At 33.2% G+C, this 6,479-nt stretch overlaps 1 protein-coding gene and 1 long non-coding RNA gene across 5 annotated transcripts in view; both read left to right on the forward strand.

Annotated features, from left to right (window-relative positions):
- SDK1 (sidekick cell adhesion molecule 1) overlaps nt 1-6,479 on the forward strand; it is a 1,240,677-nt gene that overhangs the window by 259,780 nt on the left and 974,418 nt on the right. The gene's annotated exons all lie outside the window — the stretch shown is intronic.
- The window catches only part of LOC141497761 (uncharacterized), a 45,136-nt gene that overhangs the window by 22,438 nt on the left and 16,219 nt on the right, over nt 1-6,479 (forward strand). The window lies entirely within an intron of this gene.

Below are 6,479 nucleotides of genomic sequence, written 5' to 3' on the forward strand. Positions count from 1 at the left end.
CATTCACACTATGAATCTCACCAAAAAAAAAAAAAAGAGAAGATGCGAAGAAGTTTTCAACTGTAGACATCATAGAGGATCTTCAGTGAATGTCTGTCTCTTTGTTGGGAAAGGGGAAGAAAAGTCTAGGAGGGGGGAAAGTGAGAATGACAGCAGGAGGCTTTTAGCCACAGTGCAATCCAGGTCCCAACAACTTAACAACAGCAGAGGTCCCAGCAGCTAGATAGCAAGCCAGCAGGGAGGTTTCCCACCCATTCCCACCCCAAACAAAATCTGAACCCTAGGCCAAAAAAACAGGACTGGGTTGGGAACAAATCACTGCTAAGTCAGAACTTGTACACAAAGGAGGAAACAAAGCTCTGCAAAGGAAAGACCTGGACTGCATAGGCAAAAATCTTAGCCAACAACAAGGCAGGGATCAGACCCAAGTCCCAGCATAAAAATAAACTTGGATCTGTACTTCTTATACTGAGAAAAGCTAAAACAACAAAGAGGAGCAAAAATGCACTCACTATAGAAAATTAATTTACAGATAAAGATGATAACAATGCCATATCTGAAGAAGAAAATAGTGACAAATCTGACACAAGGGAAGTGTCAAAACAGTCTATAAATTGGACTCAAATACAAAAGCTCATCGATGAGCTTAAAAAAGAATTTAAAAACCAAAGAAGAAAAATGGAAAAAAGAAATGAAAATCATGCAGGAAAATTATGACAAGTTGACCAAAGAAATCAACTCCATTAGAAGTAAAAATAACCAACCGGAAAAGGAACCACAGAAGCTGATTGAAGACAGTAAAATCCTAAAAATTAGAATTGACCAAATAGAAACCAATGAATATACAAGACTACAACATTCCATCAAACAAAATGAAACAACTGAAAAAATTGAATAAAATGAAAAATGCCTTTTAGGGAAAATGAATGACCTGGAAAATAGATCCAGGAGAGACAATCTATGCATCATTGGGCTACTAGAAAGCCTGGATGAAGAAAAGAACATGGAAATCATCATGCAGGAAATTATAAGGGAAAACTGTCCAATGTACAAGAACAAGATAACAATATAACCATTGAAAGAATCCACAGAAACCCTCCAGAAAGAGACCCTGGGATAAAAACTCCAAGGACTGTAATAACCATATTCCAGAGCTCTCAAATAAAGGAGAGAATATTGTAAGCTGCAAAAAAGAAAACAATTCAAATACAAAGGAAACACAATTAGACTCACAGAGGACCTATTAGCTTCAACACTGAAGGGTCAGAAGAACTGCAGTATCATATTTTAGAGAGCAAAAGACCTGGGACTACTACCCAGAATGTACTAACCTGAAAAATTCAGCATATATTGTCATGGAAAAAGATGTATGATCAACAAAATAGAGGATTTCCAGAATTTCCTGAGACAAAGATCAGAGCTGAACAGATAATTCAGTAACCAAATACACCATTCAAAAGTTGCATAAAAAAAAAGGTAAATGAAAAGAAGGAAAAAACAAAGCAAAACAAACTAAATGTTGGTCAAGACCATAAAATTGTATACAACTCTAAAAGGGAAACTTTAACACTTCTAATTCTTTAGAACTTCTTTTAGAATAATTAAAGGGCAGAATATAATTGAAGAGAATGAACCTAAAGGATATGGTATAATTTGGTCTTAATCTCTCATTTGAAGAGGTCCAAGATGATATCACTATATTTGAAACAAAAAAGTCCTGAAGAAAAACAGGGGTGTTATTTTTAAACTTAAGTGTCTCATTATCCTTTGATCCTTTAATTCTATTGTGCTTAGTATCTTGTCTGATGAGGGCATCATAAACTGCGGGGTCATGAGTCAGTGGCTCTGTAACTTACTCCAGAACTTCCCAGTACTTAGAGATCTTTAAGATTCTTGCAGTTAATTAGATCAGAGTTTGACTTAATCCACCCTTCACTTAAGGAGGGGTTAAGTACACTGGGTGAGAAGGCTGGGTGTAAAATGGGAGAGAGAATAGGCCTTACTTCACTTAGCAAGGGGTAAGTACCCTGGGTGGGGAAGTGGAGGGGGACAGGGTAGAGTGTGAAAGAAAATAAGCCTTACTTGACTTAATAAGGGGTTAAGTACCAGGTGTGGGAGGGGGGGGAGGATGGTTATGTGTGAGACGAAAAAGACCTGGCTGAGGGGAACAAATAGTTCAAGAAATGATATGGCACTGGATGGTACTTTGGCTCCTGAGGAGGATTGTGTGTACTTAAAAGATACTTGAAAAGGTTGTAAGGTTAAAAAATGATTTACAATTATACATATTATGTAATAATATATATTATATAATTATAATTTGATGCAATTTGAGTCAAAGCAGTCAAACAATCTAATGATACTTTGATAACAATATGAGCTTATCAAGCAGTCAAATAATCAAACTGTAATTGATGATATCTGATTAATAGTATTAGAGAGATAAATAACACCAAGGGAAGAGGCACAAAGATTTTTAATTTTAGAGGGAAAGAAAGAGAATGTGAATGCTGAGTAAATTCTATTCAATAGATTTAGCCGAGAGAGAGAGAGAGAGAGAGAGAGAGAGAGAGAGAGAGAGAGATACACATTCCCCTTTGGGCTTAAAACCGTAACCTAATCTACAGGGAAGTGGGGGGGGGGAAGGGAAAGATAAGGGGGAAAGGGCCTGAAAAAGGGCAGGCTAAGGTATAAGTGAAAATAAACTGAAAGTTAAATTATTAAAAGAAAAGTCAAAGGGGGAAGGTAGTAAAATTTTGGTGATGAGGTAAAAGAGAAAAGGAAAGAGAAAAATATAAATGCAGAAAGATAGCTTGGAGTAACATACAGAATTAGTAATCTTAACAATAAGTGTCAATGGGATGAACTGTCCCATAAAATGGAAATGGATAGAAGAATGGATTAAAAACCAGAATTCTACAATATGTTGTTTATAAGAAGAATATTTGAAGCAGAGAGATACAGGGTAATGGTGAAAGGTTGGAGCAAAATATATTATGCCTCAGATGAAGTAAAGAAATCTGGGGTAGCATTCCAAATTTCAGATAAAGTAAAAGCAAAAATCCATCTCATTTAAAGGGATAAGGAGGGAAACTAAATCTTCTTAAAAGGCACCATTGGCAATGAAGCTATATCATTAATAAATATGTATATACCTAATGGAATAGCATCCAAATTCCTAGAGGAAAGACTGAGTGAATTACAAGCAAAACTTAAATAATGGGAGATGTCAGTTTCCCCTGATATGAACAGGATAAATCTAATCACAAAATAAACAAGAAGGAAGTTAAGAAGGTGAATTAAATCTTAGAAAACTTAGCTATGATAGACCCCTGGAGAAAACTTAATGGGGAATAGAAAAGAATATATCTTTTTCTCGGCAGTATGTGACACCTACACCAAAATTGACCATTTACTAGGGCACAAAAACCTTATAATCAAATGCAGAAAGGTAGAACTAATAAATACACACTTCCCAGTCCATGATGCAATAAAAATTACATTTATTAAAGAGGCATGGAAAGATAAACCAAGAACTAATTGGATATTAAATAACTTTATCTTAAATAATGGGGTAGATCAAACAGCAAATAATAGAAATAATCAATAATTATATCCAAGAAAAATCATAATGAGACATCATACCAAAATTTATGGGATGAAGCCAAGGCAGTTTTGAGGAGAAACTTTATATCTCTAAATGCCTATATAAATAAAATAGAGAAAGAGGAGATCAATGAATTCTGTAGCAACTGAAAAAACTAGAAAAAGAACAAATTAAAAATCCCCAATTAAATATCAAATTAGAAATTTTGAAAATCAAGGGAGAGATTGATTAAATTGAAAGCAAAAAACCCCACTGATTTAATAAAAAAAAACTAAGTTTTGGTTATATGAAAAAGCCAATAAAATAGCAAACATTTGGTTAATCTTATTAAACAAAGAAAGAAGATAGCCAAAGTACCAGTATCAAAAATGAAAAGGGTGAGCTAACCACCAATGAGGAAGAAATTAAAGAGATAATTTGGAGCTGCTTTGTCAAATTGTATGCCAATAAATTGGATAAATTGTGTGAAATGGATGAATTTTTAAAAAAAAATGCAAACTGCTCACATTAACAGAAGAGGAAATATATATTATTTAAATAACCTCATTTCAGAAAAAGAAATTGAAAAAACCATTAATCAACTTCATAAGATAAAGGTTACAGATCCAGATGGATTTACATCATTTACAACATTTCAGGAACAATTAATTCCTATTTTATATAAAACTATTTTTAAAAATAGAAGAGGAAAGAGTTCTGCCAAATTCCTTTTATGATACCAACATGGTACTGATACCTAAACCACAAAGAACCAAAACAAAGAAAATTATAGATCAATGTCCCTAATGAATGTTAGTGTAAAAATCTTAAACAAAACTTGAGCAATGAGAATACAGCAAGTTATTACCCATGAGCAGGTAAGATTTATATCAGGTAGGTAGGGATGGTTCAACCTTAAGAAAATACTCAACATAATTAAACATATCAATAGCAAAACCAATAGAAATCTTATGATTATCTCAATAGATGCTGAAAAAACCTTTAAGAAAATACAAAATCCATTCCTACTAAAAATACTAGGAAGTTTAGGAATAAATGGAGTTTTCCTTAAAATAATAAAGAGTATCTCCCTGAAACCATCAACAAATATTATATTCAATGGGAATAAATTTGAAGCATTTCAAATAAAATCAGGGGTAAAGCAAGGGTGCCTGTTATCACCTTGACTATTCAATGTAGCATTAGAAATGCTAGCAGTAGAAATGAAAGAAGAAAAAGCAATTGAAGGAATCAGAATAGGCAATGAGGAAGCAAAAGTTTCACTCTTTGCAGATGATATGATGGTATACTTAGAGAACCTGAGAAAATTATCTAAAAAACTACTTGAAACAATGAACAAATTCATCAAAGTAGCAGGATATAAAATAAACCCACATAAATCATCAGCATTTCTATGTATAAATAACAAAGCCCAAGAGCAAGAGATAGAAAAATTCCATTTATGGTAACTAGAGACAATATTAAATAGTTGGGAATCTACCTCCCCAGGGAAATCCAGAAAGTATATGAGCATAATTACAAAGCAGTTCTCATACAAATAACATTTGATCTAAACAATTGGAAAAATGTCAGTTGCTCATGGTTAGGTCAGGCTAATCAAATAAAAACATCAATTCTACTCAAATTGCATTACTTATTTAGTGCCATACCAATCAAATTCCTAAAGAACCATTTTACCAAGCTAGAAAAAAATAGTAACAAAATTCATCTGGAGCATCTAAAGGGCAAGAATAGCAGGGAGCTGATGAAAAAAATATATAAAGGAAGGTGGCCTAGCTCTACCAGATCTACAACTATACTATAAAGCAGCAATCATCAAAACTGCATTGAAGAAATAGAGTAATGGATCAGAGTATTGGGATAGGTTTAAAAGAATTTGCAGTAAATCACTACAGCAATCTACTATATGACAAACCCAAAGACATCAGGTTCTGGATTAAGAACTCACTATTTGACAACAATTGTTGGGAAAAATTAGAAAATAGTATGGCAAAAACTCGTCATAAATCCACACCTCACATCTTTTATACCAAAATAAGGTCAAAATGGGTTCAGGATTCAGACATACAGAGCGATACCTAAGATAAATTAATAGATCAAGAAATACTCTATCAGATTTATGGAATGGAGATTAATTTATGACCAAACAAGAATTAGAGCACATTATAAACTGCTAAATGAATGATTTTGACTATATTAAATTGAAAATTTTTTGCTCTAATAAAATAAGTGCTGCCAAAATTAGAAGGAAAGAAGAAAACTGGAAAACAATCTTCACAACTAGTTCTGATAAAGGATTTGTTTCCAAAATATATAGAGAATTGCATCAAATTTATAAGGTCACAAGTCATTCCTCAATTGATAAATAGTCAAAGGATATGAACAGATAGTTTTCAAATGAAGAATTAACGCTATATATACATATGTATATATGTTATATATATAAATGAAGCTATATATGAAAAATGTTTCAAATCATTATTGATTAGAGAAATGCAAATTAAAACAGCAATGAGATAACATCTCACACCTATTAGATTGGCCAAGATGAGAAAAATGGAAAAATGATCAAAGTTAGAGATGTTGTGGGAGGATTGGGACATTGATGCATTGCTGGTGGAGTTATGAATGGATCTAGCCTTTCTGGAGAGCAATATGGAACAATGCTCAAAGAGCTATAAAACTTCATACCCTTTGACTAGGCAATTCCAATTTTAGTTATATATTCAGAAGAAATTCTAGAAAAAGGAAAGAGTCCTACGTGTTCCAAAATATTCATGGCAGCTGTTTTGTAGTGGCAAACAACTGGAAATTAAGGCAGTGCCCATCAATCAGGGAATGGCTAAACAAGTTATGGTACATGAATACTATA

The sequence above is a fragment of the Macrotis lagotis genome, chromosome X (assembly GCF_037893015.1).
Source record: "Macrotis lagotis isolate mMagLag1 chromosome X, bilby.v1.9.chrom.fasta, whole genome shotgun sequence".
NCBI classification, from domain to species: Eukaryota; Metazoa; Chordata; class Mammalia; order Peramelemorphia; family Peramelidae; genus Macrotis; species Macrotis lagotis.